Source organism: Austrofundulus limnaeus, unplaced genomic scaffold (genome assembly GCF_001266775.1).
Source record: "Austrofundulus limnaeus strain Quisiro unplaced genomic scaffold, Austrofundulus_limnaeus-1.0 Scaffold571, whole genome shotgun sequence".
In the NCBI taxonomy this organism is placed as follows: Eukaryota; Metazoa; Chordata; class Actinopteri; order Cyprinodontiformes; family Rivulidae; genus Austrofundulus; species Austrofundulus limnaeus.
This window is the reverse complement of record NW_013952973.1, coordinates 233245-243292: the sequence shown is the minus strand read 5'-3', so window position 1 is coordinate 243292 and position 10048 is coordinate 233245. Positions and strand designations below refer to the sequence as shown.

The following is a 10048-nucleotide window of genomic DNA, read 5'->3' as shown; positions in this document are numbered from 1 at the left end:
TCTATCTATCTATCTATCTATCTATCTATCTATCTATCTATCTATCTATCTATCTATCTATCTATCTATATATATAGAATGACTTTCAGCTACAATCACTCCAAAGTTTGCACAAAGAATTAAATTTAAGGTATTTTTAATGATCTGACCAATGGTTCATTTTTTTTGCTAACACCACAGACAAACAAACGGACACAGTCAAAAACATGATCTCGTTTTGCCTTTCAGCAGCGGCTGATAAAATTGCAACATGTAACATTTACAACATGAACCTTACATCTGACCTGCAATAAATAAATAAACCCAGAGAAATTTACTGCCCTTGTAGGTTTTTTTTCCCTTCGAGTTGTCTTTTTTTAAATCCCGCCTGACGACCGACCTCCTTCATCTCAACAAGCCTCTCTGCTCACAGTCAACCTCGGCAGCAGATTTGTGCACCATGCTCTAAATCATTCCCCTCTCTCACAAATTGCTCCCTGCTTGAATATTGGCCTGACAGCCGTTTTTCTGCTCCCCACCGGACTCATTTACATTTATGCACGCAGCAATTAATTACAGGCTGGAGCTGGCCTTGTAAATTAGAGGTGGGGGGGCTGAGGTCGCCTTATTAATCGCCCCTGACAGTTTGAGCCTTGTTCGGGTCCAGTCCAGGTTGACTCTAGGCTCAGAGCGAGCTGGCTGCTCTTTGTGCTTCTGATTTACATTTGCTGAATCGGAATGAAAATGTTCATTGGTACCTTCGTTTTGTTTTAGCTCTTTTTTTTTTTTTGGCCCTCAGTGCTGTGTTGCGTCCTTAACGTTCATCATTTCCACCGTTCCTCGTGTTTTGTTTTCTTTGTGCTCCCGGGGGGTCTTTAATTGAAACCCTTGTGGAGGGAGGGGCTTTTGTATAGACCCAGGAGTCAGGCAGACAACTTCTCACGGTATTTGCCTTTTCATGCAAAGACACTCCAACTTTTTGCGACTCCTTTTCCTCACAAGGCCTTCCTTTCTTCTCTGTCACGCAGCGATGTGTTTGTGCATACCTCCCCGGCTCGACAAAGAAGGCAGAGATCCTATTCACTTTTGTCTTTGACGTTCACCTCTTGTTTTTACAATCTTTCCGAGGCGCACTGTTTGCACAGCGGAGCAGGCTTTGTCTGGAAGGAGTTGGACAATGGTGAGCAGCACAATGTAATCTCTTAAGGATAGCCAGTGAGCAGAGCACTGAGGTTCAGATGTATGTGCTGCCACTTGCCCCTCTCCCACTTGAACAATATTTCCTGCCTGCGGCAACTGAAGACCAGACTTATTAAACAGGCTGTTTCTGAGGGGGAGTTAAAAGTGTTTCATTCATGCAAACACCACCTTCACTTGTTCTGGGTTTTGAAAGTGATCCATTGTAGTTTGCCCAACCTTCTGCTTCTTAAAGTTTTCAGTTTCCAACCCACAAAAAAGTCCCACAGACTCATGACTCCAACGATTGGGTGAATACTTTGCTAAAAGGCACTTTAACATCATTATATACAGTAAATATTGAAAAGATATGTTTTAAATCAGTTGTGTTTTTATCTTGTTGTAACAGTTAGAGCTACAAATGCCACTGGTAATCTTCTCTTCCTAAACCTTCTTGTTAAACTCAGTGTTTGATGGCCCATAGTGGGGTCCAAATCCCAACTTTGAAAATAACCAATTTAAACTGCGTCTGATCTAATCAGGAAATATTGTTCCAGTCATTTAGTGGCCAAAAGGAACAATCTGACAATCAACAGAGTAAAACCTCCAAACTGAGCTTGTTCAAAGAGCTGGCGACAGCTCGTATATCTGGTCAAAACTTTTCCACGTAAAATTGCCAAACTGCTCTTTTAAATCCAAAATGTTTTATGGGACGTCACGGCTGACTTTGTCCTCCAGACATAGCTGTGAGAAGTAGGGGTGGAGAGTTAGTTAAAAGAAATTGACTAAAGCAAATCTTATTAGGGCTGCGTAGGCTTAAAATAGAATATTTTGATGGTATTAGGTTTTGTTTCTTGTCTTTTTAACCTTTATCTCAAAAGAATCACAAAGTCCCCATGGGTGTCTCCGACCCATCTTGTGTTTTGACTTTTGTATGGAAGCCCTTCTCTGACAAAACAAAAATTCACCAACTTTCTCACCATTTCCCCAAAAGTCTGAGTCACTAACTATTTCATCAGCGGTTGCAGGTCAGTGAGGTACAACCTTTGGGATTCAGGATAGGACTTAGGATATGACTTAAAAAAACAGCAGATATGAAAATATTCCAGTAAAATCCAAATTAAGTAATGTCTCATCATCTAACATTAGAAAAGACCAAAGTAAACCAAAGCCTTTAGAACCTCTAAATAAACAAGTTTCATGGGGCGAAATGTGATGAATTAAGGACTTGGAGTTTATGGGAGGGCAAGTTTCTCCCTAAGAGAAAACAAAAGACCTGATCACAGATGTGGTTGAACATGAGCAGCGGTCCTCTGATGGTCGGCCTGTTGCTATGAGCTCATCATTTATGGGTCAAGTGACCTTCTTTTAGTTTAATTGCCCATTGGCTGATGTGAAACCCTGGAAGATGGAGCAGGGGGCCCCATGTGGCTCTGAGCTTCTTCAGATATCCTCTGTCTGATAGAGATCCATTGTTCTAACGCCGAAGTGTCTGCGTCCGCACAAGTGGCCCTGACAGCTGCAACAAGATGGCATTTGGGGCTGTGCATATTTTGTTGTGTCAGTGTGTACGTTCATTGTGTCGGCTCAAACCCTGCTGGGAGCATAATACTGTTTATCTGTTCGCGTCATTCTTCACTATCTCTAATGCTAAGGTGACACATGAGTGTTTGTCTTCAGACAAGTATCTGGCCTTTTAGTTTCTGCAAGTTTCTGCTCTGAGCCGCTGCAGCTGGAACACGTAGTGTTTCACAGCTGCTGGACGGCGGGCCAAAAAGGTAGCTGCTTCCCCCAGTTGTCAGGAGGAGCACAGAATGGCTCTATTACCTCCCGCCCTTTAGCCCAACCCGGTTTGAGGCTCCAGAACACAGAGACTGCACTGAAAGACAATATGTGTATTCATGTGTTTGTCTGTTAGCAAAATATCTCATGAACCACAGGGTAGATTTGGATGAAACTTGCAGGAAATAATAAATGAATATACTTCTACAAGTGATTAACTTTTGGAGCCAACTCCATTCAAGCTGACGATCACAGTCAACTAATTTTAGAAAACACAAATTTGTTGTTATTTGGTCGGCTTTAAAGATATTGTGCACAAAATTGGTGTGGTAGTAGCTGAGACTGATCCACAACACAAATTCCAAGTGCTACTTATTGTAAAAGATATTTGCCTAAAGCTTTAGCATTAACTCCAGGAGGCAACTCAGGTTTTCTGTTAGCAAAATATTAAACGATCCACTGTATTTTAATGAGACTTTCAGATAGTAAATGCTGAAAGTATCTAAAATTAAAAAACTTTTGGAGGTGAGCCCATTCAAGAAAGCTGCTACATTAGCCAAAACAAAAATGGCTGCAAGTTAGTCAGTTTTATAGATATTGACATAAAAATAGCTGTGATAGTCATGGAGATTCTGATTTTCCATGTCCTGGATGACTGCAAATCCACAGAAATATGTGATAACGTTAGTTGCGGACTGTATCGATACTTACCGGATCGATATTTTAGTTTTAACAGATTGCCTTTGTTTCAAAAATACATGCAGTTGACCATAGGCAGATTAAAATGCAAACAGTGAAATAAACAAGAATTTCAGATAATTTGCTCTGTTTGCACAAAAATCGGAATCAAAATGCTAACGTGTAGCATCCATGCTAAGCTAATTCTGTAAACACATAGTGAGAGTGTAAAGTTCACAATGGAGTCTGATGGAGGTCGTATTAAAATATAATGTGAATGTTCACACCAATATATCAGATTTTTTGCAAAAAATCAGAAGTGAGCATTAAGACCTGCAGTGTAAACGCAGCTGTAGCCTAAAAACATAGCATAAAAGCCAGCATTCCTTTAAGCAATGCTAGGCCTTTAACTGAAGCTCTTCGTTTTTCAAGATTACATGCAAATTTGAACAAGTGCATCCTGTCACACACACCAAGCTCTTTCTGAATGTGTGTGTGTTAGTTAGCAGGGGTTTTAGGGTCTCCACTCCTGGGTATCCAGCTGTCTTTCTGATTACCCATCATCCTCCAGGTGTTGGACCTGTCATCTGCAGATGAGCAGCAGGGTGTGTGAAACGGGAGGTGTGTATGGGGGGGACTGGGAGCTTCAAAAAAACAAGAACCGGTTCGGCAGACATCTGGAACGTGTTCAGACGGGTCATCGAGAGCTGCAGAGTGTGAACAAACATCAGGCAAATTCATCTCAAAGTCAATGAGCTGCAAAATGTGGACTTGTAAATCTCTTCAACAAGGCAAAAAAAAGTTTTCTAGTTGTGTTTGCAGACAAAATACACTAAAATATATACATTCTTTTATGATGCAGTTTATTCATCGTTATTATCAGAGCTTCTTTGTGCTGAAGTCTTTGAGTTGCTGTGGTTAGAATCGTCTTTAATGGTGCCCTGAGAGAAAAAAAAAATTCATCCAGAAAAGAAAAAATCATTTGGTTGATTACAGACATGAATAAAAGATCATACACGCTCTTAGTGTTAGCTTTTTTTCCTTCATTGTTCTCAATTAGCCTCAAATTGTAGAATCAAAGGCTTGTTTGTATTCCCGTTTTCATACAACTTGGAAGTTGCACTGGTGATGTTGAATGCCGCTGCAGTCTGTTTGTGGAGGTACAGACTCTCATGAAGTTTGTCTCCATCCTGAATTAGCAACCGCCCACTCTTAATTAGGACTATCTGCCATCATCCACCAATGTGGGGCTCTCTGTCTCCTCACTGAGGCAGTCCTGCCCTGACCTCGGACCCTTCAAAGGGTTCTGTTTGACCTCTTTGATGTTACGATCTGTTTTCTGTGACCTCTGCCTTTGTTTGTAGTTGGTGCGAGGCCGTATTAAAGCTGACCCCGGGTCAGCTCTCAGAGTCCCGGTGTTCTGCTAAGGTCAGGCTGAAGAAAACGACGGATATAACCAGAATTTACAGGAATATGAGGGATCGTGACAGGATTTTGATCTTCAAAGCTGAACGCAAAAAAAAAAAAAGATCTTGTTTGTTTGTTAGGCTTTGCGTGGTATGTGAGTGTGTGAATGACCCGGACCGTGAGGGGAAACACACTGATCCTCTGTTTTGCTCGGCTGCAGACTTCACACAGGACCTCTGTTCTGTCTCAAACACTGGACACAGAGAAGTTCTCTCAGGTGGGCCGGGACCACTATCACGACACGAACCGTTTCCATTTTAAAACATCTCAGACTTTGTCAAAGCTCACTCTGTCAGCAGGAACGTACAGTAATTAATCGGTGTTCTGATGATGATGTATTTCTGCATCGTTTAACTGAACTTTTGAACAATTTATTTCTTTATGGGTTCACCGAACAACAATAACAAAAATACCACTTCCTGTTTTGTTTCCTCTTTTCCAGACAACTTTCATGAATTTTAAAGCACTTCACGAGTGAGAAGAGGCTTTTGGAGCTGAAGTCTCTTAAATCTGTAAGTTTCCTCTCACTAATACTTATGACGAGTGTTTTCTTGGACTAACACATTCTCACTACCGACACGTTACATATTGACGCTTTTCCAAGGTTTCCTCTGTGTCTTATTTAATGAGTCGGGTACACCTGTCGCGTCAGTTTTTGATGCACCAGGAATTTCCGTGTTCCCTCGGTGTACGGTTTTGACGCGTTGGGATGCAAAGTGTAGGGGTCTTTGACTTGGAGTCCATGGTTAATATTAGGGATCAAGCTTAATGGTTAATTTTAGGTAGTGGGGTCAGGGATAGGATGTCTTGGGTGAATATTATGTAATTTTATGCTTTGGAACATGTAGTTCACGTGAATTTCCTACAATTTCTAAAAATGGTTAATTTTAGGTACTAGGGTCAGGGACAGGATGTCTAGAGTGAATAAAGGTAATTTTAGGCTTTGGGACGGTTAGTTTTTGTGCATTTTCTACACATTCTGAAATTATGACAACAGATTACACTCTATCTCGTCAATAACTGGCTCGAGGTGGGTACCCGACGCATCAAAATCGGACGCAGAGGGAACCTTGGAAGAGAGTCAATGTGTGACGACTTGGGAGTGAGAATGGGTTGACTGTATTCCTGCCAGGTTCTGTGCCACTGTTTGCCACTTTGGATAATTGTTCCCATTAAAAGACAAGCAGAAATCTTTCCAAGCATTGTTTCAAACCAGCTTTTCTACCAGCTGCTCTCGCTGGTGTCGGAACACGATTTGCACCATTAATTTTACATAACGTCTGATTTTTTTTATCTGCCGCAGTGTATGTCCGCTATCTTTTACCCCTCCATTGGCACATCCAAAATGCTTTAGATTTGTCTCAGTAAATGCGGACCTCCACTCTGCTGTTCTGCCCGGTGCACCCTCAATAGCTGCTTTCACTTGATGTGAAGAAAGGGGTCTTTTAAAGGCTTTCGCAGGCATCACTCCAGGAGCTTTTCAGCACCGGGACCTACAGTATGCCTTTTAATGGACTTTCTCTCTGTGACCAATAAAGATTATATCTGGAGTCAAATAGTGCTGTAGGTAACAGTAGCCTGAATTACGCTGCCGAGGTCTCATCGGCCAGTCTCAATGGTTTCAGCAGAGACCGAGGAGGGGGGGAAACACTGGAAATGTACAGATGGGAGAGGTTGGAAAAAAAGAGTGATCTGACCATCTGGCTAATCCCCCCCTGTTTAAGAATACTTATTAAGGCACTCTCTGGTGGCCCTTGAGTCGTGTCACTGCTGGGTCAACAAGTGGCTTGTTTGATTCTTGCCAGTGTTTCACTCTCAGCGGGCTTGGAGGATCTTTGTTTAGAGAGATGCGCAGCGTTCATCTGGTCTGCAGGGGAGCATGCTTTCCCATATCTGAGGGTTCAGGTTTCATGTTCGTTTTCTCGTATCACAATCCAGAGCTGTAGATCCCCTGGTGCTAAGACCACATCTTAAGGTGATATCTCACTGGATTGTGACCGTCAGGGATGAGTTGGTGCTCCCATCAGCTGATTTTTTAGCTTGGTGATCAAGTGCTCTATGTTACAGAAAACCACAAGTCTGTGTTTGTGCCTTTTGTTTAAGAGAAATGAAATGAACAGTTGTCCAGGGGACAATCCACTTTTGATTTTTTTATTTAACTTCCTTAAATATTTCAGAAACTCTAAATCTTATTGTTGTATCCAGTCACAATGAGAGAATAAGTGGATTATTCTAACAGAGTTACAATCTTCCTGCTTTTGTGACAGAAACCATTTACTGCTTTTCTGTCTCCGGAAACTGTTTTCAGGGCACTGCATGGTGGCCTGTCTGTTGATTTAGACAATCATTGAATCTGACAGAGCATTACATGTTGGTCATCTCCAAGGTGTACAGAGTGAGAGTCTTAATTTGGCTTTAGATTAGGAAAACACGATCAAATCTTGTCCTGATGCATCTCAGTAATCCAGGTAGAAAAAAATCGAAAAGGAAAAAAAGAAGTAGGTCCTCTGGATGGGTTCTTCTTTAGTAAAACGTTTCGTCTCTCATCCAAGAGACTTCTTCAGTCTGATGAGTTTCAGGTGAACTCAGCCTTATAAACTCTGCCTCCACATGGTGGACAAACAGGTTAGTCACATGCAAAAGAGGGCCATCAGCCTAATAATAGGCTTGATTAGCTCTATTGTTCATAGAGGGTCATGTGCCCCATCACCTGACTTATTGGTTTGGATGCTGCTGTGGTTATTTGGTGTTTTGTTGTGTATGTATTGAGTGTAAGTGGGGTTCAACGTCCCCTTGTTTTTGTCCTTCTTTCCCTCTTTGTGTTGGTCATTATTGGGGCCCTGATTCACACATTTGCTCACAGGGGGCTGAGTAATACTTGCAATAACAGCGTTGTAGGAGGAGGACAACTGGACACAAAGGCCTCCACCTCTGTTTAATGGTGGACGAAGATCAATCTGATCAAATCTGAAACTGGCAACATGCACTAACAGCATTTTGTGCTGATTACATTCAAAACTAAAAAAAGTTCTAAATATTTCTGTCAGAAAAGAAAAGAAACACATTAAGAACAGATCAAAATGCAGATAAAAACATTCTCAGCTGAAATATTCTTGACAGCAAATGCAGAATGAAGCAAGACACCCGTGGTAAAAGCAGTGAAAACAGCTTCGTTGTTGTTTTAGTTTCTGGGACATAAAGTGATCCAAAGTGATCATGAGTGTCTGCTAAATATTTTTAATTTCTTTGTGTTCATTGTTTCTCAAAGTTCTGTATTTCTTCTCTACATAAAAGGCACCAAAAACAGACTTTTTCCTTTTTAAAAATGGTTTATAAAAATATTAGTTTGCATTTGAACCAGCGCTACAAACAGCAGAAAATTAAAATTTTAATATCTAAAACAGTGTGGATTGGGCCTAAGGTTTTTTTTCCTGTGTTGTACATGCCTGCTGTTATGGCAGTCATTTATGAGAGGTTAGAAAAACAAACAGAAAACACCCAGTTGTTGAGATGATGTGTGTAAAACTATTGATCTAATGAACTCTTTGCTTTCCCTAAAAACATTTTCCTTCCTTTATTTATTTATTTTTTTGCCTCTTTCGACTCGAACGTCACTATAATTGACCAAATATCAAAGTGTTTCTCAGTGAGCTTCATGTTTAAGATGATTTATTGTGTTTTCTCGAGCCTAGCTAGTTAGGGTTTGTTAACTTACAGTATATAATTGTTGGTCTGAAACATTTAAAATATCGGAGAAAAAACAACAACCCATTCATTCACGTGCTGTGGAGATTAAACAGATTATATGTTTTTGATTTTGCATTTAGTGGTTTGTCAGGCTGCGTCTGTATCGGCTTATTTGTGTTTGTCTCTACATGCTTGCTTGTGTTTTCTGCTCACTCATGCCTCATCAGCATCCCATCTGAGGCCCATCTGGTTTCCTTCAGAGGCTCGTGGAGCTGCAGCCACCCCAGTTTTAAGGCTGGGCCAAGGCAGCAGCAGTTCCCCCCACTTACACATAAGTCCACGGTGCAAGCTCCTCTGCCAGTAACAGCACAGACCAACCCTTGTGGCTTCTTCCCAAACCTCCCAAGCTCATGCCCCACTTTCTCTCCTCTATTGCCCTTGAAACGGGGTCTGCTGTAAATATCACCTCCCTCTGCGCTTCATCCCTGCGTTTATCCTGAAGTCGGCAGAGAGAAGAAAGAAGCTGTGGGCTTGAGTCACATTTTCCCCTGCTCCTCTCCTTTTCTCTTCTCGCCAAAACCACAAGCAGCGGCAGCGGCTTCCTGAAGATGAGCGCTTTTGTCTGTTCTGAGATTGCTGTGGCTTTAGGCAGAGCCTCCTCTGATGAGGTAATGCTCGGGTTAGATGAGCAGGAAGAGTGAGAAATGAACAGTGAAGGAGGAGTTGGACTTTAAACTGGATTAATCATCTAATGTTGGATTTTTATCGGACAAAAGGGCTCGAGCTTTTCTGTCTGCAACTGTTTTTGTCTCAGATCAAAATAGACAAAGAAGAGAAAAGAGGTGCAACAAATTAAGCTACGGATACTAGAAACTTTTTACACAAAACATTGATAGACAATGAGGATGGATAGAGAGATCAGTCAATTGTGAAAGGAAACGTGATCCTAACAGTAGTGCACGTAAGGATGGCGTCACACTACAAGAAAATCAGGCCGATTTTTGCCCTTATGACAATCCAACCCATTCTCACTCCCGAGTCGTCACATATTGACGTTTTTCAAAGGTCCCTTTGCGTCCAATTTTGACGCATCAGGTACCCCCCTTGCGTCATATTTTGACGGGATGGGGCGGAATCTGTTGTCGTAATTTTTCTAAGTGTAGAAAATGCACAAATACTACCGTCCCAAAGCGTGAAATTACGTGTATTCACTTTAGACATCCTGTCCCAGACCCTAGTACCTAAAATTAACCATTAACCCTGATACGTAAAATTAACC

At 41.6% G+C, this 10048-nt stretch overlaps 1 protein-coding gene across 3 annotated transcripts in view; it reads left to right on the top strand.

The window, feature by feature from the left end:
* LOC106530886 (transcription factor SOX-6) overlaps positions 1 to 10048 on the top strand; it is a 150010-nt gene that overhangs the window by 16661 nt on the left and 123301 nt on the right. For 2 of the 3 annotated variants that reach the window (XM_014026605.1, XM_014026603.1), the window contains exon 2: positions 5525 to 5594. The exons of the other annotated variant lie outside the window; for it this stretch is intronic. The gene's annotated coding sequence lies outside the window, so the exon portion shown is untranslated. The remainder of the gene's footprint in view (positions 1 to 5524; positions 5595 to 10048) is intronic. 3 annotated transcript variants of the gene reach the window in all.